At 33.1% G+C, this 22,597-nt stretch overlaps 1 long non-coding RNA gene across 1 annotated transcript in view; it reads left to right on the plus strand.

The window, feature by feature from the left end:
- Positions 1-12,323: 12,323 nt before the first annotated feature.
- Positions 12,324-22,597, plus strand: part of LOC120217077 — a 35,130-nt gene continuing 24,856 nt past the window's right edge. Inside the window, exon 1 of the long non-coding RNA XR_005525121.1 lies at positions 12,324-12,428. This is a non-coding gene — a long non-coding RNA (uncharacterized LOC120217077). The remainder of the gene's footprint in view (positions 12,429-22,597) is intronic.

Consider the following 22,597-nt stretch of genomic DNA (forward strand, 5'->3'; position numbering starts at 1 on the left):
AATCTACACCGGTTGAACCGCTACTGGTGAACCGGTCAGAACCGCTGAACCGTTCGAACCGGACCGGCTGAAAACCGGAAAAAACCGAAAATTTTGTTTTTGTTTTAAAAAAAATTAAACCAAATGACGTCGTTTGTTAAACGAGCCAAGTCGAACTCGAGTATTGCTGAGCTCGACTCGAACTTGAAAACTTTAAAAGTAAGCTCAACTCGACTCAAACTCACGAACTAAAAATTATCAAGTTCAACTCAAACTCGAAATATAATATTGAAACTTGAACTCAAAAAGGCTTGAACTCAAAAAAAATTTAGAAGCTCGATTGAAGCCTAAAATTCGAGCTTGATTGAAGTGAAAGAATAGTTCACTCAATGCTCACCAAAATGCTCCATGATTTTGAATGTCAAATTACCTCTATTATTTATAGAAGTTAGTTGTGATGCTCTTCTATGTTTCTTAGCCATGTAGGATTATTTTGTTCTCATATTTTTACTCCTTGGACTTTTGGATGCTCTTCTATGTTTCTTAGCAATGTGAGATTGTTTTTTAAAAAAATTAAACCAAACAAATATCATTTTGTTATGATTTTTTAGCCCCAAATTTATTTTTTAATTATAGTTATATAATTATATTTATTATTTAATATGTTTTACCTTAAATATTATGTTGTAGTTAATTTGAATCATTTTATTTCACTTTATTTTATGGTTTTTAATTTATATATGTTATGACTTGCTTTAAATATGACTTGTGATATAAAAATTTATTTTTTATTAAATATTTTTGGTATTTTTATTTAATTTTTTAAATAATTATGACGTCGTCCGGTTCTTCCGACCGATCGAACCGGTTCGACCGATTAAACCAGTAAACCGGTAGCATGGCCGGTTCGCTAACCGGTCCGATTCTGAAAATCATGCTCAATAGTTTCATCCCTTGAATCTTTAAGGATGTGATTGTGAGGTTTTTTTTTTTTGCATAAACTTTTAAGTATCTTGAACTGTCAGCAATGATATCATAAATCCTCAGAAATATGTTAACTGCAGTAGCATGGAAAAGCAGGCTCTTGGTGCAATGGACGATCAAAGCAGGAAGCTTGTGTTCATTCCAAAGTAGTATATATACTGCAGAATGGAAAAGGTGAGAACCTGTTGACGAAAGGCACGGAGAATGAGTATGTAACACCCCAACCCGTATCCGATCAGGATACGAGTCCGAAGTGTCACATTGACTTTTCAAAAATTTATTCGTATAAAATAGTGAGTAATTTAAAAACTTTTATAACATTTAAATTATTCAAAACATTTACAAAATTATTCAGAGCTTATACAATATATTCTTTTGATTACATGCCAACTAGAACTTTATATACAAAAATACATATTATTCACCTCTCTTCTGATCTGACATTCGGTAAGAAGAACTGACCTGTCTTGTTCCTCTTTACTTTTCTTTTCGCTTTCCAAACCTACGTGTGAAACAATCACACGCTAAGTCGATGACTTAGTGAGGCATATAAAACATATAATATTTCATATAACATAAAGCATACATAAACATATACCATCATTATCATAATCTCTATCATTATCATTAAGAAACACACATAACATCATATGGTTCATGTAACACATTTCAAACCACTTACCTTTGATAACCATTTATAAACCCATCGTATACATATCAAATTCAGTATGCTTGTTTAATCACTTTATTAGCCCATGTACACTAGTGAGAACTTAAGGTATGTGAGTACATTGAGGTTGTGCACACATATGCTATCACCACAGCTCGATCAATATCCCGAAGGACCAGTCCATAGATTCCGAAGAACCTAGGTAATCAGTCCATATGTCCGAAGAACATAGGTAAACAGTCCATATGTCCCGAAGAACATAGGTAAATAGTCCATAGTCCCGAAGAAGATAGGTAAACAGTCCATATGTCCCGAAGAACATAGGTAAACAGTCCATATGTCCCGAAGAACATAGGTAAACCCTCGACCCTTGGCATGCCAACTATACCCTAGTTCTCATATCACATAACATGGGCATTATCATTTAACAGTTCACATTACTTGTCATTTCTCTTCTGTCACATACCACATGTATGTGTAACAATGTATTCCATATCATATCACATGTATCACGTATTGCCTATTCATATGTCATTTCATATAACATATATCATATGTGCATGTAATCACATAGATCGTATCATATAGCTTCATTCATATCACATATTCATATAAGCTCATAGCTTCTTTCACATATACGTGTAATCACTTAGTCTATTTTCATGTAATTCTTTTCACTTCTCATATGATTTTATATTCATATCTCACATAGCTCATATCACCTTGCATTGTTTCATATAAACATAGATGTCATATCTTGTTCGCATATATTTTCCATATAACTCATATATCTCATATTTCTTTCACATAGCTCACTATCATATTTTCATATCATATATCTTATAATAGATTCTTATATCATCATTTGTTTCCTTTCTACCTATTCATAATCACATTAACATGTAATGCAAGCAATATGTATTAATACATACATGTAATCACATAACTTATACCACATGATTCATGTAGTCATTTAGATCATTGTCTTTTAACACATATCTCATAATCACACAAATCATCACATAGATTACCAATCAAATCACATTTTAGGAGTTACTTCTTACCATAGTAACTCCATCACTAGCTCATCGCAAGCCAATGTTTATTCAATAATATAAGTACAAATTAAATTACACTCACCTTAGCCTTGCTTTGATTCGATTATAATCCTTTGATTATTCCAGAACTTGTTTAGGCTCAATATCTACATAAATATATCATTTCAAAACAACTATCAGAAGCCTAAACTTTAAACTTGATGTTAATAACTTAAACTGGTTTAATGAATCAAATTCCATTTTATTATTTAGGGGGGAATCGATACCCCCAGGGAAATCTGTTCCCGGGGAATCGATACCCCCAGGGGAATCTGTACCCCCTGGACATTCTGGAAATTTTCGTCCAAGAGGGGGAATCGATTCCTTTCATAGGGTATCGGTTCCCTCTACCCAGAAATTGTATTTTAACCCCGAAAATCATCAATTCTTCACTTAATTCTTCTATTTTAAACCCCTATCATGTCATTAAACTCAACTACCATTACTTAAACCAACTTATATCCATGAAAATCATCTATAACTTCAAAATCCTATCCTTCATATGTAATTCAAGAATCATACTCAAATTTCAATATGTTCTAAATAAAATTCTAACACTTCTATCTTCTTATTCTCATAGATGACAAGTCAAATTCAACTTAAAATTCAACTTATCAACTTTATTCCATGATTTCATATAAAAACTCATTTTCTTAAGTCTCTTATAACTTCTTCATCTTTTGATTTTAAGATAACTTAAGCTTTCCTTAAGCTTAGTTATCATCTAAGGATCAAAACTCATGCTTAAAATCAACAAACAATCAAGAAATTAGAGAACTCACCTTTGCTTTGAGTTGTCACGTGGAGAAGAGAAGAAGATGAAGAAGAGAATTGCTTTGAAGCTTATCTCTTCAATCATTCTCCACATGGGTATTATAATACCCATTAATTATTATTTAATTATTTTTCTTGTTCAATTACTCATTTGCCCTTTGACTCCTTAAATATTTACTAATAACTTTCAGGAAATATTTCCACATAAATCATTAAACTATTCAACTATTCTACTTTAATCACCATATTCTGAAATTTTTACAATTTAGTCATTAATCCGTAGTTTGGGATGTTACAGAGTAGGCAGCTTTAAACATATATAAATCAATGAGAATATACAAACTAAAGACACTCAAATAACTGAGTCAACAACCGGTCAAGCAAATTAAACTTCCCACACTACTGCTGCTCTACTGGTGGATAAAAAATCTTCGCAAACAATAAAACAGTGTTAGTGAAATTACCAAGAATACTTTCAAAAAATTTCACAAGGGAGGCACATGATCCAGCAAAGGTAGTGTCTAGGAGATCTAGATGGTTGCAATTCTTTCAAAGCTGAATCATTAAATGATGAAGCTTCCCTTTCATACCATGCCCTGCAGTATTTCAGAGGTAAACTATCATACAAATCACGAACGAATATAATGCAGAATGCTTATAATTAAGATTTCGAATATAATGCATAGTAAAATAATAATCAAATAAGCGATTATTATTATTGAATCAAACAAAACAAAATAAATGTATAATTAAAAGCAGCGAACAAAATAGTTTACTTGTATATAGACATGGAATCACATGAGTAGAGTCGAATAAATAGAAGTAATTTTTTTTTAGACCTATATAAACAATTTCCTTAAGATAGATTAGTCATCTCCTCGGTATTTTGAGTAACGTTGGACGTCGGTATCTCAAGATACAACAACAATTAATAACAATAGTATGCACAACAACAATGATTAGTCGAACATAATCTTTCTTTTCTCTATCCCCAGAAAGAATGATTTTGGAAGGAATTTGTTAAGTATTTTTTTCTATACCAAAGTTGTGTCTAAATTGTGTCTCAACTAGCTTTATATAGTGGGGAAAAATGAATTGAATTGAAAGGTTAAGACCATATAATAAAGAGACCTTAGTTTTAAAAAGCGCTAGGCATATTGAGGCGCAAAAGATCTCTAGAGCCCAGAATCAAGGCGAAGGCGCTTGCCTTTCATAGGAGAGAGACACTTTTTATGCTATTATATATATATATATATAAAAATTAATTTTAGAGTTTATTCACACCCATTATCCACTAGTTCATTCCTAAAACACTTAATCTTCACTCCAATTATTATAAAAAAAAATTAATTTTTATATTCAATAAAATTTATTAAAAACATTATTTAATTTAATGTTTTACTATTTTTTGAAACTATCATTATAATTAATAAAAGAAAATAAAAAATGCTAGCTCGGCACTACACCTAACAATGGCTATGTCTAGGATAAATGCAGTGTATTTGTTTTGAAAGTTAAAACTGCCATAATAATTAATAAAAGAAAATAAAGAGTGCTAAGTTGCTAGCAGGGCACCACTCCTAACAACAGTTATGTCTAGAACATATAGTGTATTTTATTTTTGAAAATTGAAATAGTTATTATGACTAATTAAAGAAAATAAAGAGTGTTAACTCGACACTACTCCTAACAACCGTTCAGATGCCTAGGACTTAAAATAAATGCAGTGTATGATATAAAAACATAAAAAAGAAGAAGAAGATAAAGCATCAGAAATTGAAAAGTTAAAAAAGTGAGAACAAAACATGGTGGCTGTTCTTTTCCTTGCACCAAAACAGAGAGAAAACTATGATCAGAATATTTTGATCAAAAGTAATGTAAGTAGTGTGCTTTTGGTGGAAGAGGCAAGAGAGCAACCGAGCAATCTTATCCTTAAGGCAGTAGAAGCGCGCGCCTTGTGCCTGGGCAAAAAAGCCCTTAAATTGCTTGTCTGGGAGGGCTTCCCGTATTATGCTGTGCCTATCTCTCCAAAGCATGGTTTTCAATCGGACCGGTTAACGAACCGGTCATGCTACCGGTTCACTGGTTCAACCGGTCGAACCGGTCCAACCTGTCGGAAGAACCGGACGACGTCATAATTATTTAAAAAATTAAATAAAAATACTAAAAATATTTAATAAAAAATAATTTTTTATATCACAAGTTATATTCAAAGCAAGTCATAACATATATAAGTTAAAAACCATAAAATCAAGTGAAACAAAATGATTCAAATTAACTACAACATAATATTTAAGGTAAAACATATTAAATAATAAATATAATTATATAACTATAATTAAAAAATAAATTTAGGGTTAAAAAAATCATAACAAAATTATATAACTATAATTATATAGCTATTATTTCACTTCAATCAAGCTCGAATTTTAGGCTTCAATTGAGCTTCTAATTTTTTTTTTGAGTTCAAGTATTTTTGAGTTCAAGTTTCAATACTATATTTCGAGTTTGAGTTGAACTTGATAATTTTTAGCTTGTGAGTTTGAGTTGAGTTGAGCTCACTTTTAAAGTTTTCAAGTTCAAGTCGAGTTCAGCAATACTCGAGTTCGATTTGGCTCGTTTAACAAACGACGTTATTTGGTTTAATTTTTTTAAAAAAAAAAACAAAAATCCCGGTTTTTTCCCCAGTTTTTCCCGGTTTTTTCCGGTTTTCAGCCGGTCAGGTTCGAACGGTGCAGCGGTTCTAGCCGGTTCACTAATAACGGTTCAATCGGTTTAGATTGAACCGGACTAAGCAACGGTTCCCGGTTGAACCGGCCGGTCCAGTCCGGTTTTCAAAACAGAGCTCCAAAGGTGTTTTGCTTGGTGCCCTTGCACATGGCGCCTTAGGTACACTTAGGCGCCTTAGGTACGCTTAGGCACGTTTTTTAAAACTAATGAAGTGACTTAACCTTTAACGAAGAGAATTGTTGAAAAGCTAATAGATATGATTAAATATATGCAATTTAAAAAAAAATAAATCTATTCACCAAGTGACATGACTTATTATGAATAACAACAATATAATTCAATTAATCAATTATTTTTTCAACAACCACCTCTCGACCGAAAAGAATCAATTGAGATGATAAGACAAAAATAACCAATGTTATCCCCATCCTTCCAAAATCCTCCAATATAATTGGTTCTTTCGGCTAGCAAATCATGTACGATCCAACATACTACCAAAGTTTCCTATAATTTTGTAAATCTAAAGTCTCCCAGGTGTCCTAGTTGCAGTTGCAATCACATAACAACATTATCAGGAATTGAATCAGAACACTCGTCAAAAGTTGCTAATCTCTTAACTCAATTAAAGCATACGGTAAGGAGAAGAAGAGGAAAAGGGGAACAACATTGAGTATATGCCTCAACATGTATTCCTCACTCCGCTAATATCACGTGGCCTCGTTTCTACTTCCTCCCCTCCTATGGAAGTTTCTATAGGAGTTGTCGAGAGGGTCTTCATTTATAGTTTTGAAATGAAGCGACTTCTAGGTGATACTTTGACGCACTCTTCTCAGTTAGATCACTTCTTCTACGAGTGTTTAGAATTTGCAGGCATCAACATTGTTGGCCTTGTTTTTACGAAATACATTTTCTTATCTTAACTCAACCTAGCCTTGCACAACTTTCATTAATCCGGAGATCCAAACATGAGAACAAAGAAAACTGGCCCGTGTCACTCTCAAACATTGCCTTTTATAGTTTGTCACAGTGTCACCAGTCTCGAGAAAAAGGCTAATGAACTTGCTAAGCTTATTAGTTGAGAAGTATTGGATGCTGCTACCATGGATTGTCATCACTATAATGTTACCATAAAACCAAAGGTAGCATAGAAAGGGCTCAACAGAGAAACAACGAGGGAGTTTTCTAAGGAATACAAAGAGTCACACCTTGGAAATCAACGTATAGCCTATGATGACACAAAAAGCTCCCGCGGTAATCCTTCGGATGACCTCTCATTCAGGTAACTTTGGTAATCAGTGTCTAATCTCTAATGGCAACCCCATCAATGGCCTTCAGGATTACTCCCTATTCAGGTCTCTAATACACGCATATATCAGAGTTCTTCTTCCTATACTTAAGTAATGAAATCTTCCAAGAGTATTTTCTAATTATATTTCTCCAGGAACCTTAATATATTCTGCTATGTAGCCATAACATTTAGATCTTTTAGCCCAACTTCAAGTATTCCTTAGGAAACATAGAGATATACCTTCACTCCTCCTGCAATGCCACATAGGTTGAAATGCCTCTACTATATTATAATTGAAATGATTTCTCTAGATCTCTTCATTGTTCGTTCAGAAGAGTCAATATGCCTCTGTTATAAATAAGTAACGTCACTACAACGAAATGTTCAAGATACCTCTGCACTCTCTAGTCTCTACAGTCTTTTTATAAGGGCGTAGAGTTGCCTCCATCATAAACTTACGACTTATGGAATCTATCTAAGGGGTCTAATTGCATCCATTCTAGAAATATGAGTCCTTCCATTGTGTTTTAACGAGCGTCGAGGTGTATTTTCTCTCGTTTTCTACATATTATAAAGGAGGGCTATTTTTATTCTCCGTTGATCATTCTCCACTGCCAAATCTTAGGGGTTGCTTGGATGGAGACAACTAGGAAAGGAGACCAGTGGTCCTAGAAGGTGATTCGGCGAGGATGGTTTTATTAGGTGCTGGCATGGTGGTGGTCCTTGGCTTAGAGGGCTCAGGTGTACACACAAACGATCTGGCCAGAGACTAATGCTCTCTACTGACTGGACATTGATACAGTTGCAGCGGGGATTGATCTTCCTAGAGGTGACGGTTGAAGCTAGAAAGTCTCTAGGTTTAGCCAACCCTTAACTATAGTTTGAGTCTGTTGGTCTTAGGGTTTAGCTAGGGCCTCAGTTTGGGCTTGGATCATGTGTTTGGGTATTGGGCTAGTTGTAGGTTTAAGCATTTGAGGCAGTTGGCTGGTGGGTTATTTAGGTATTGTGTATGGGCTCGTGGGTTATTTTAGACCGGATCATCAATTTTTGGCTTTGTTTTGGGTCACAGACTGAGTTGATAGATGGATAAGGGTGTTGGGTTACCTGTTGGGCCAGCCTGATTTTAGATTTAACTGGACCGGTTTACGAACTTGATGATTGGGTTTATAAATAAATGTATTACTTTGATTTCAAAAATGAAAATGATTAATGTGCTGTAGTATAATTTAAACTCTTGAGATATTTTTAACCCTTTCTTATTCGAAAATTGGATGCAATAAAATGGGTATAAGGCTTCAGAAAGTGAGACAAAATTAGAGTATTGCACGTGACAGATGCTAATTGTCATCACATCCAAAAAAATCCAAAACAAATTGTTTTAGGGTTTGTTTGACTTAAATTGGGGTTCTCATTTTTAATCGAAAAATAGTGGTTTGAGTAGTCACCACCAACCTTTGTTTAAGGTGTGATTGGATCACCCAAAAAATTGTCATTTTAATAAAAAAATAATTTTTACAAAACAACATTTTGTAGTCTGCTTAACTAGAAAATAAGTTCGGGAGTCGTTTACGTGTCACGACGCCCTAAAATTGATACCTAATTGATTATGTTGTTGTCTTTGTAATAAAATTTACAAATTTAAATTTAATTTAACAAGATATCCCTTTTATAAATGACCATAAAACTTCCAATTTATCAATTCTTGAATTTAAGAAGTAAAAATATGATATTTATCCATTTCCCATAGAGAAGAAAAGGCATCTTATGAGTTAAAGCAGCCAACTCTCTTTCCGATTGAAAGTAAAAATATCACAATTCTATTCAAAAAATTCTTTATTAATCCATTTTTCAAGATCATGCATGAATAAAAAAAAAAAAACACTAAACACATAAAATTAATTAGTTATAAATTATCAATCCTTTTAGAAAGAATAAAGAATGTTCAATTATTTATAAATATCGAGACCAAACTTTTTATAAGTGTAAACATCATCGTCTTGATAAATCTAAATAGATAAATATTTCCTTTTTTCCCTCCCATCTAAATTTTAGATAGAATAATTTTTTTAAGTTTCACTTGTAGGAATACCTTTTCGTTTTAAAATTATCGGAGAGACACTCTTATACTTTAAGACAATCATCTCACGATAATGTTAAAATGCAAGGGTATTACCCTTAATCCAATTATTTGATGTGGTAAAGTAATGTTTAGGAGGATATCATACTTTTTGAGTTAAGAGGTACAAGCAATTAAATCCATGTGTCAACAATCAAATAAATTCATATGCTTTTATACACATTAAATTAATAAATATAATTTAAAAGACATGAGCATATTATATACGAATTGTTATTACTTAATATGAAAGATACTTATATAGTACATACATACATGTAACTATACATTATAAATATATTCATAAGGTGCAAAACATATACTTAAATGCCGATATATATATATAATATACATCATATATATAAGATATAGAAAGCATACATATATATACAATACGTATTCATATATATATATATATATATATGTAACTTAATGTACATAAACAAAACTAAGTAAACATAAAGTAGGTGATATGCGCAACGTACATATATTTACATTTTATAGCCAAATAAATTAATGAATGTACTTACCATAAATATATGCATTATTTACATTTTAACGTGCAAAACAATAATTACTTGGCATACACATATGTGTACATAAACATATAAAACTAAAAAAACACATGCATAAAGTATCAAATATTATGTAAATTAATATTTATTAATTTATGGAAAAACTAATAATCTCGATAAAATAATATATTTTTAGCATAATATAAAAAGTAACCTCCAATGTTTATTAAAATTGTCATTTTGACCCTTATTCTTTTTTCAGAGCATTTTAGCTCCCAACGTCTCTCTTTGGGACAAACTACACTCTATAGATGAAAATCATTAATTAATAAAATGATTAACGTTCCAAAATAAGAGCATTTTTAACCTAAAATAAAATGTTGATGGTTAAAATTTCCTAGAAAAAATAAATAAGGGACAAAGTAATTATAGTGTCAAATTTTAGGGGCCTTTTTGTCCTAAAATAAAATGTTCGGGGTCAAAATTCTCCAAAAAAATAGAATAAGAACAAAATGACAATTTTAATAAACGTTAGGACTAATTTTGATATTATGTCTATTTTTCGGATCTCACGAATATTATTTTACAAAGGTTTTAATGTAGTCTTACAATGTAGTTATTACAACCACGTATAAAAAATTAAAGTAAAACCAACATGTACATCATGCACGTGAAATGATAATATTAAAATATTTAGTCTTGCAATATAGTTATAACAACCAAATATAAAATAATTGAAGTAAATCAACATGTGGATCGTACATGTCAAATGATAATATTAAATATTTACAGTAAAATTTTGATAAATAAGTATTTAATAAATTAATTAGGTCGATTAAATAATAATTTTTTTATTCCAACTTAGGATAATGAGATAAAATATAATCTCCTTAAATACATAAGATAACAATATTTTTTTTAAAAAATTTAAGGACCAAGTGAAAATATAAAATAATAATTCATTAAATATATAGTTAAAATATAAAATAACAATATATAAAACTAAAGTACTTTTTAGACCACTCTCATTTTTTTTTTCAAATTTATTTTTTGCTAAAATATGCATATATAGTTAATTGCTTCTTCGTTACATATGAATGAAATACAATTTTTTCTTTTAACTTTTAGAATGACAAAAACGAAATCTTGTATATTATGCTGGTGTTGTATTAAATGATTCTTCAAGGTATACACAACTAGAAAAACCTCTTTTGGAACACTACCGTCATTTGTATCTTGCTCGTCATTACTCGTTGAATATTTTCTTCATCTGTAGGTGACTCCGTCAGAGATTCACTTTCACTTGGATAATTCCAAATTTGCTCAACACCCATGGTATTTCTATAGTATAAATCATAAATTATTTCTTTTAATTTATGAATGCCTTCAACGTCATCAATTTCTTCCTAGAGACATATCCTCCTCATATCGAATTTTGCAATGTCGAAAACAATCTGCAATAGTTGTTGGTTTCATAAATATTAACTATTTTACACCTTTCAAATGAGAAGTCACGATTAACGCTCCAAAATAGGAGTCTTTTAAACTTAAAATAAAACGGTAAGGGTTAAAATGTTCAAGACAGAAAGAATATGAGATAAAGTGATTATATTGTCGAATGTTAGGGGCCTTTTTGTTCGCAACAAAAACGTTGGGGCTAAAATATTCCAAAAAATAGAATAAGGGGTAAAATGACTATTTTAATAAACGATGGGGTTAATTTTGACATTATGCCAACTATTTTCGATCTCAAGAATATTATTTTATAAATATTTGAGTGTAGTGTTACAATGTAGTTATTACCAGCACATATAAAATAATTGAAGTAAAACCAACATGTGGGTGATACACGTGAAATGCTAATATTGAAATATTTAGTCTTGCAATATAGTAATGCTCAACACTTTTTGTCATCTTCTGGGCAGCAAACTGGTATATATGTAGGACACTTTGTAAAATGCACACAACCAAAGCAATAGCGTTATCTATTTCAAAAATATCAAAGACGATGGCTGCTCCACGCACGGTGGGTCCTGCAATAGCTACAGATGTGTATCTTTCCAATGGAACCGATGGAAATTTAAGCGTATATGATAGAAAAGATTGGTATGGACATGGGATCCAGCCGCTAAATGTTCCACCGCTGCAGGTAAGATATTTTAAGCACTTGGCCGATCCTGAGTTCGGTTCGTCGGAAGCCATAGTTGTGTTTCTTATCACAGAAAACATTAAGTGGGTTGTTGCCTGGAGGAATATGGCTAATGAAGACAATAAGGTATACATACAGCAATTCAATTTGGATCTTATTCTTTGGACACTAACAAACAATTTCACATAAATCTAATTTCTTTCAACTGCAGGTCTATACTGATATTACTACTCGCAGAACTATTAATTGGGACTATTACAAAGAACAACTGGAAAACTCTGTCCACCATGCAGAAGCGACTAATCTAGGATACAAGTCAATTGTTGACATTGATCCCTACAGTAGTAAGCCAAACTTGAATGCAAAATTCAAGGAAGATACTGAACTTCCTCCAAGCAGTAAGGTGGGTCTTTCAATATCCACAGAGGTGTATTTTAACAATCAAACCAAACCAAAATGTCAGCACGTATGATAAAATAGATTGGTACGGATATGGAAAGCAGCCGGTACATGTTCCGTCGTCGGAGATACAACATTTTCAGCACTTGGCCGATCCCAATGTCACATCCTCGGAAGGCGCAGCTGTGTTTCTTATTACAGAAAACATTAAGTGGGTTGTTGCTTGGAGGAATATGTGTGATGAGGACAATAATGTATGCATCTATTCAATTATTTACACGGACCAAACTCCTCATTTAAGTTTCCATGGATCCTATCTCCTCTTTTTCTCTTGGTATTAATTTGATATTAACAAACAAATGAAACAATTCGAACAACTAAAAAACTCTGTCAACTGCAGGTCTATAGTGCTATTACTACTCGCAGAATTATTAATTGGGACTATTACAAAGAACTACTGAAAAGCTCTGACAACCATGCAAAAGCCACTAATCTAGGATACAAGTCAACTGTTGAAATTGATCTGAACAGTGCTAAACCAATGTTGAATGCAAAACTTAAGGAACTTACTTCAGCTTGATCTACAATCTAGAGTACCAAGCACTGCTAATATCCTTTTTAGCGTTAAACCAATGTTTTTAATTCAAGTCATGTATGATGTTTTAATTATATAGAGAATAAAAGGACTTTTTAGTGCCATTTTTTTCTTGATTAGTAAAATAGAAAAATATCCAAATTGTAATGAAAATTTATAACCACAATTGTAAACTAAAATACCTAATAATAATATTTTTCTATACCCATTAACACAAGAAACTAGTCACTTAAGATCACCATGGACCATATAAGGAAAAAAAAAGTAAAAAAACCTAACCAAATAAACTTAAATAAAACGTAGTTACAAATAAATATGACCACATAGGCAAATGAACCACAAAAATGGTTAAAATGACCTTTGTAATTTCTTGGATATTAATACAATTCACCTTTAGTTTTTCGAATGTATTCTTCCTCTTTTTTATGTTGATGCATGATTTGGGTGTGTGGGTATTACGTTTGGCTGGTGGTTGTAGAAGATAGTAGTAAGGAAAAGCCGAAAACAAAAAAAGCTCTCATGCATGATGAGTTTAATTTTTTCAAATATTCTCGGTTGTTTTCGTTTTGTGGGATTTAATCCATGTTTTCATTTATGAAATCTATGCTTAAGCCTTTTTACTTCCTGTGTTTTACTTGTCTAAGCCTTGTGTCTTATATATTTTTGATTTATTCCCTTTTATGTATGTTTACTTTAATCTGGAATTTGTTTATTGGAACTTATGATTTTGCTACTGTTGCATCTCAGTCCTGGCATTTAGTTTCATTTTTTAATATATGTTGCATGTTTGTTGTTTGCTCATCTTGGTCACCATATTATTTCGATTGCTTATCTAGTACTTTAGAATGTCTGTGAATGGTTTTACTTTTTCTATGGGGTTCGTCACGGATGTCAAAGATCATAAATATCTGACTACTTTACTTGAGATGCCTTAGGATTTCGATACTGACATAGCTTATGAGGCACTCACAGGATCGATAGGAGTTTAGTACAATGCACGCACTACTAAAACATGACACATTCATGATCCCGCGCTTTGCTATATCCATCGGTTATTAGTATACAATTATTCCGGACGTAAAGATAGTACGTTCGCACTAAGTAAGGTTGAATTGTTCTTTTTATGGTGTATACAAACTGGTACTAAGGTAAATTTGAGATTTTGGTTCGCTCGCGTCTTTGAGCGGGTTGTGCGCTCCGATAGCCCCCTTATTCTCAGGCCTTATATTACTCACCTTGCATCCGGTTTGTTTTCATTAACGTTTGACACTGCCCAATTTACTTATACTTTTTCAATGGATGCTTTGGATACTAGGTGTTTTGACACAATGGGCCTCCTTGCCGGCACCATCGACATTCTTCACATAGTTCAGCGTGACACTATCATGCCTCGTAATCAGTGAGTTTTTCTCCGTAGGACTACTCCACAGCCACCACTGTCCAAACATCCGTACAGTGAGATCCATGAAGATCATGGGCGCCACGATTCCATTGAGGCTAACTTAGCTGAGATCCTTTCAAATCTTCGATCGAGTTCGTCTCGCCGTGGCCGCAGTCGCGGTCACCATTAAATGGGGGAGTAATTTTGTTCCCTCTCTTGTACTTCTATATTCATATTGGGACAATATGGTCTAAGTGAGGGGGTAGAATTTGTTATCAAATTTTTCGCTTGCTTATTTAATTGTTTGGAATTGAGTAGTTCTGATATTGATGTGTTGGAATCTTTAGTTGCTATTCTTGAAATTCACTTTATACTCTTGCTTCCTTTTGGATTGTGACCATGTTTTGATTGAACTTAATTTGCATGATGGTGATTGGTATAGCTAATGATTTTCTGCTAAGTGTTGATATTTCATGCATTTGTTGATGGAGATGAACTTGACTCAGTACATATAAGCATTTTCTTGTGAGATTCGAGTGTAACGAACAAAAATTTTCTTTCTTGCTCATTGTTAACTGGAGTGCACCGGACTAGTTATGATATTCTAGAACTTGTAATCATAATGCATATCGAGACTACATGTTTGGCGTAATGTTTTAATGTAATAGGGGCACTTAGGATTAAGCCCACTTTTCCCAAAAAGCTTACCCATTTATATATATTCACTAGTGAACCATATTTTGAGCCTTTATCCTTTTTCTTTGTTTTTACCACATAATTAAACCCAAACCTTTATTTTTATCCATCTTTTCTACCCTTATCAAGACAAGTAGATTAGTTGTTTACATTGATATATGTTCTTTATTTTTATTATTTCATTATTTTTGTCATTTTTATATTTGAAAAAAATGGTTTGAACAGTAGTACACTGCATAAAACATCAATAAAAAAAGAAGCAAAACGAAAAAAGGGTGAAAAAGGAAAAAATATTGAAAAAAAGATATTTATGTTTATGTTTTTATATGTTAATATTTTTACTTTTATTTTAGGAATATTTTGTAAATCTCTTGTCTTGGTACTTAAATCAATATCATGGAATTTTCCCTACGTTAACCTAAGGCGCATTACACCTTGATTTAAAGACCCTTTAATTATTACATTATGTTCACTTTTAGTAGTGGAGACTTGATTAGATTCCAAGCCTTTGGTAGTATCTTGATTAGTTTTGCTTTGAGCGATTTCATTATACCCTAAACACTTTGAGCAAAAAATGTGTGAATCTTTGTGAGGTATTGAGTTATGTTTATTGATGTTGGCAAATAATTGGGATGTCTTTCTTGCTAAAATTCTTGGTAGTTGTGTCTTTTCTTGATTGTACCTTGAATTCGACAACTGACACGGACTTAGTTCGATTGGAAGTTTGAGCAATAAATTTAAATCAAAGATGGCAACTTGTGACTTTGGCATGTTAATTGAGGAATGCTTGACGACAAGCATTGAATAAGTGAGGGGGAATTTGATAGGTTCTTTATTTAATTATTATTTTTCCTTTAAATTTCTCCTTAGTTGTTAGTTTTTGTGGTTGTATTGTTTGTTTTGATTCATTTTTTATACAGGACACTAGATTCTAAAAATTACACTAAAATGACATAATTCTGTAGTTTTTTTATTTTCAGAATCAAGTCTGGATTAGTGGGAATGACTACGAGCATGACGCATCTGATGAGGCAATGAGTCAACACCTTCTAGAAGGTCTAGTCAGCGCTTCTAGAAATACGAATTGATCAGCCACACATTTCTGAAAGTCGAATTCAAATTAAACTTATGTTTTAGGATTTTAGTTTAAATGTTTTTAAGAATTATCTATAAGAATTATCTCTTATTTTTAGGAATTATATTTTTCCTTGTTTTTAGGATTTTTGAAGGCTATAAATACCCTCTAAGGGTAAGCCTAAAAACCAGTATTTTTAAAACCGGACCGGACCTTAAACCGGTAAAGGTACTGTTTCACTAGTTCAACATGGTTGAACTGGATTATATAAAATAATATATATTTTTAAAATTTTACATAATATTCAAAGTAATATTAATATATACATCACTACAGAAAAACATCTAAAGAGAATAGAAGAGCAAAAATAGGAGAACAAAACAATCCCACATGGCTAAGAAACTTAGAAGAGCATCCCAAAAGTCTAAAGAGTAAAAATAGGAGAACAAAACAATCCCACATGGCTAAGAAACATAGAAGAGCATCCCAACCGACTTCTGTAAATAATAGAGGTAATTTGGCATTCAAAATCATGGAGCCTTTTGGTGAGCACAGAGCGAACTATTCTTTCGCTTCAATTGAGCTTGAGTTTTAGGCTTCAATCGAGTTTCTAAATTTTTTTTGAGTTCGAGCCTTTTCGAGTTCAATTTTTAATATTATATTTCGAGTTTGAGTTGAGCTTGATAATTTTTAGCTTGCGAGTTTTTGAGTCGAGTTGAGCTTACTTTTAAAGTTTTCGAGTTTGAGTTGAGCTGAACAATAGTCGAGTTCGACTCGGCTCGTTTAACAAACGACGTCGTTTGGTTTAATTTTGTTTAAAGAAAAAAAACAGAAACTACGGTTCACATCGGTTTTGCTGGTTTTCAGTTGGTTCACACCGGTTTTATCGGTTCTTAGCCAGTTCATTACAAAACTGGTTTTGGAAGTTAATCGGACCAGACAGGCCACTGGTTCACGGTTCAACCGGCCGGTCCGGTCCGATTTTGATAACCATGCCTAAAAACACATTCAGAAATCATTCTTCTTCTTTCTCTGGTTTTTGTAAAAGTTTTTCTCTTATTCTCCAAAGTTTTCTTTGTTTTTATTTTTATTTTTAAATATTCTAAGTATGATTGTCATACTTAGATAATTTCTCTATAGCCAAGAGCTGAAGAGATGACTCAATCTCTGTTGTGAGGATTGAAAAACAATAAAATAACTTCGAGTTATTTTCTCAATTTTCTGGAGGAATAAGATTTGTTAACGACCTATCTTTTTAAAATCAAAACGCTTTTTAATCAAAAAAGTCGACTTGGTTCAGAAGTTGTTTTGATTTATAGTTGGAAGGAAGAATCGGCTGGTAGCAAGTTCGACTTTCTGTGAACACACTTATCGGTGGTCTACTAAGGGAAATTGAGATCAGGCTCAATTCTCATTAAGGTAACATAGTCCGAGTCGGGTTTTTCTAGATCTATAAAACAGTTTGGTGCTGACGACGATAGTCGTAGTTAGTCTCAGTAAGGGTTTGATATCCAAAAATAGATTTTGGGTTCTCGGTTCACAAATGATAAAAACAATTTATATGGGTTGGACCCTGTAGATTGTAACCGACGAATAACTGAAGCAAAAATTTATTTTGAGGATCAATTGGAAATTGAAGCAAAAGCTGAAGCTCGAGACTAATTTAACTGTAAGTTTATCTTTATATCAATCACTTTCAATTTATTTAATTAATTATTTTCATTTATTTAATTCTTATTTTTTTATTTTAAAAATAACTTTTAAATTTCCCCTATTTAATCTCATCTAAAACTCTACCTTATCTCATCATTATCTAAATCAGAAAGCTCACTTCATCAGAAACACCAGAGTCCCTGTGGACCGACCCTGCTTCCCTACTCTACTCTTTCTCTCTTTGTTTATTTATTTTTAAGAAGTTGAAATTATTTTGACAGTAAAACAATGCCGGTCACCATTGATGGGGTTGCTCCTACCGTTAGAGATTAGACATTGATAAGCAACGTTACGTGAATGAGAGGTCATCCGAAGGACTGCTGCGGGAGCTTTTTGTGTCATCATAGGCTAGACATTGATTTCCAATGTGTGACTCTTTGTATACCTTAGAAAGCTCCCTCATTGTTTCTCTGTTGAGCCATTTCTATGCTACCTTTGGTTTTATGGTAACATTATAAGGATGACAATGCATGATAGCAACATCCACTACTTCTCGAGACTAGTGACAATGTGACAAACTATAAAAGGAAATGTTTGAGAGTGACACGGGCCAGTTTTTTTTTGTTCTCATGTTTGGATCTCTGAATTAATGGAAGTTGTAAAAGGTCTAGGTTGAGGTAAGATAAGAAAATGTATTTTGTAAAAACAAGGCCAAGAAAGTCGTTGCCGATAAATTCTAAACACTATTAGAAGAAGTGATCTAACTATGAATAGTGCCTCAAAGTATCCCTAGAAGTCGCTTCATTTCAAAATTATAAATGAAGACCCTCTCGACGACTCCTATAGAAGCTTCCATTGGAGGAGAGGAAGTAGAAACATGGCCACGTGATATTAGCAGAGTGAGGAATACAGGTTGAGGCATATCTTGCAATTAAATATGACCACATCGGCAAATGAATCACAAAAGGGGTTCAAAAAGACCTTTGTAATTTCTTGAATATTAATACAATTCACCTTTAGTTTTTCGAATGTATTCTTCCTCTTTTTTATGTTGATGCATGATTTGGGTGTGTGGGTATTACGTTTGGGTGGTGGTTGTAGAAGATAGTGGTAAGGAAAAGCCGAAAACAAAAAAAAGCTCTCATGCATGATGAGTTTAATTTTTTCAAATATTCTCGGTTGTTTTCGTTTTGTGCGATTTAATCCATGTTTTCATTTATGAAATCTATGCTTAAGCCTTTTTACTTCCTGTGTTTTACTTGTCTAAGCCTTGTGTCTTATATATTTTTGATTTATTCCCTTTTATGTATGTTTACTTTAATCTGGAATTTGTTTATTGGACCTTACGATTTTGCTACTGTTGCATCTTAGTCCTGGCATTTAGTTTCACTTTTTTAATATATGTTGCATGTCTGTTGTTTGCTCATCTTGGTCACCATATTATAATATATATATATATATATATATTTAGTCCTGGCAAGAACCAAGCTACATAAGTGGTTAAATGAATAGTTGTTGTTCCTAGAGATTCCGGATTCGAGCACCAAAGTCTATAGAGGTTTGAATATTTATTGTTAAATAGTTTAAATTCTTTAGAACAAATATTGCCCTTGTAATCACCTCAATTTAATCTATGTATATATATATATATATATTATATGATGTGTATAGTCTCGTGTTTTCTAAATGAAATACGTTATCTTATATATATTTATGTGTTAAACAAGTTTTGTACCTTGTATGTATATTATATATGCGTATGCAGTGTATATTTCCTTCAACTTATTATTTTACATAGTAAACTGCTATTTTATAAATCATTAAATGTCTTATATATAAAAAAGGTACTATTTTTAAATATATTAGTTTGCATATAAATTTAGTAGCATAACATTTTTTATTCAATATGAATGTTATTTTCATCAGCATAATTCGATTTAAATTTTATAATTTGATCAAGGGTAACGTCCCTTTTATTCTATATTATAGCTAAAGATTGCCTCATTGCTCGAGGTTCGACCTTATGTTATAAATTAAAAGTGATACTCTATTCAGTATCACATAATTTGTAAAATTTGTACTATCGAGAGAAAAAAGAAATATTCTTATATTTAAACTGCAGGGAGAAAAAAGGTTTGGTAATCTTTTAACTAATTTCGCTCGAGTTTGTATATTGCATGTACATTCATTATGTTTATTTCTCTGGAGTAATTTTTGTTGAAAATTCAATATTAGCCTATATGTTCACACTTAAATTAATTTGATGTCATTGCTTACATCAATTTAGTTTTGATGTCATTGCTTACATCAATTTAGTTAGGTGAAAATTAAGTATTTTTCTCATGTTTTAATTTCAATGGTTTAGATTATTTAGTGTTTATTTTAATGAGTGGTTTAGATTGTTTCTTGTAACCTATAAATACCCTACTTGTATTTGAGTTTTATCATCCAACAATCAAAGCTTAATTATAAGCATTTGAAAGCTTTCTTAAGAGTTCTTCCCTTTTGCAATTTTGTGAGATTATTCTAAAGAGAGTTTTTTTTATCAATTAGAGTTTTTACTCTATTTTGATTCAACAATTGGTATCCGAGCCACGTTTTTTAAGATCTCTTGAAATTCTGAGTATGCTCTGTGGCTGCAGTTTTTAACTGATCTTCCACATCAGAAAATATTTCTTGAGTTATTGTCGAGGTTATTACAAACCTTGTGAAGCTTCTTTGTGTTTAGAGTAATTTAGTACTCTGCACGTTTGTTACTCAAGCTTGTTCGGTGTAGTCAAAGCCTTGCCGTTAAGATGGGTGATCTTCAAGTAGTTGGAGGAATCAAGAAGCTCAACAACAAAAACTACAACACGTGGGCAACATGTATGGAGTCATACTTACAAGGTCAAGACCTTTGGGAGGTTGTCGGTGGTGGTGAAGTTACACAACCGGCGACAGAAGATGCCAATGGAATCTTGCGAAAGTGGAAAATTAAAGCAGGCAAAGCAATGTTTGCTTTAAAGACCACAATTGAAGAAGAAATGTTGGAGCACATCCGGGATGCTAAAACACCAAAGGAAGCATGGGACACTTTTGTTACACTCTTTTCGAAGAGGAACGATACAAAATTGCAACTTCTCGAGAATGAACTTCTATCAATGGCGCAACGCGACATGGCGGTTGCCCAATACTTTCACAAGGTGAAGTCGATATGCCGTGAAATTTCAGAATTAGATCCGACAGCTGCTATTGGGGAAGCCAGGATAAAAAGAATAATTGTCCATGGTTTGAGACCCGAATATCGAGGGTTTGTTGCCGCTGTACAGGGATGGCCGACACAACCATCGCTTGTTGAGTTCGAAAATTTGCTTGCAGGTCAAGAAGCCATGGCCAAGCAAATGGGAGGAGTCTCGTTGAAGGGTGAAGAGGAAGCGCTCTACACCAGCAAAAGCAGAGGCACTTTTCAGCGGTATACTGGCAATGGATCTAAAAAGGATGGTGACAAGGTGAAAAATTACCAAGGAAAGGGAGGCCCTCATTCAGGGGGAGCTTCCAAGAATCGCGGTAATAGTAGAAAGTTCGATGGCAAGTGTTACAATTGTGGGAAGATGGGCCACATGGCAAAAGACTGTTGGACCAAGAAAAAGCCTGTTGAAAGTAATACTGCTACTTCTTGTTCGAAGGAGAATAGTGAAGATGGTTGGGATGCTGAAGCGTTATTTGCTACGGAGGAAGAAGAATTAGCTCTCACGGTAACAACACCAGAACGGATTGACTACAAGAATGATTGGATCGTAGATTCTGGCTGCTCAAATCATATGACGGGTGACAAACAGAAGTTGCAAAACCTGTCTGAGTACAATGGAGGTCGTGTGGTGGTGACAGCTGACAACTCAAGGTTACCGATAACTCACATCGGTAAGACAATAGTTACTCCTCGATATAATACTAACCAGGTGCAACTCCAAGATGTTTACCATGTCCCAGGAATGAAGAAAAATTTGCTATCTGTGGCTCAACTAACATCATCAGGCCATTATGTCTTATTTGGTCCCCAAGACGTGAAGGTTTATCGTGACGTCAAAATCACAGAAACACCAACAATGGAGGGACGACGTTTGGAATCAATTTACGTGATGTCAGCAGAGTCTGCATATGTGGACAGGACAAGGAAAAATGAGACATCAGATCTATGGCACATGCGGTTAGGTCACGTTAGCTATTCCAAGCTAAGTGTGATGGTGAAAAAGTCGATGCTTAAGGGGCTTCCTCAACTAGACGTGAGAACAGACACGGTCTGTGCGGGATGCCAGTATGGTAAAGCACACCAATTACCATATGACGAGTCGAAGTTTAAAGCAAAAGAACCTTTGGAGTTGGTTCACTCTGATGTGTTCGGACCGGTTAAGCAACAGTCAATTAGCGGTATGCGGTACATGGTAACATTCATTGATGACTTCTCCAGGTATGTGTGGGTTTTCTTTATGAAAGAAAAATCTGATACTTTCTCAAAG

Source organism: Hibiscus syriacus, unplaced genomic scaffold (assembly GCF_006381635.1).
Source record: "Hibiscus syriacus cultivar Baekdansim isolate YM2019G1 unplaced genomic scaffold, ASM638163v2 tig00110183_pilon, whole genome shotgun sequence".
NCBI classification, from domain to species: Eukaryota; Viridiplantae; Streptophyta; class Magnoliopsida; order Malvales; family Malvaceae; genus Hibiscus; species Hibiscus syriacus.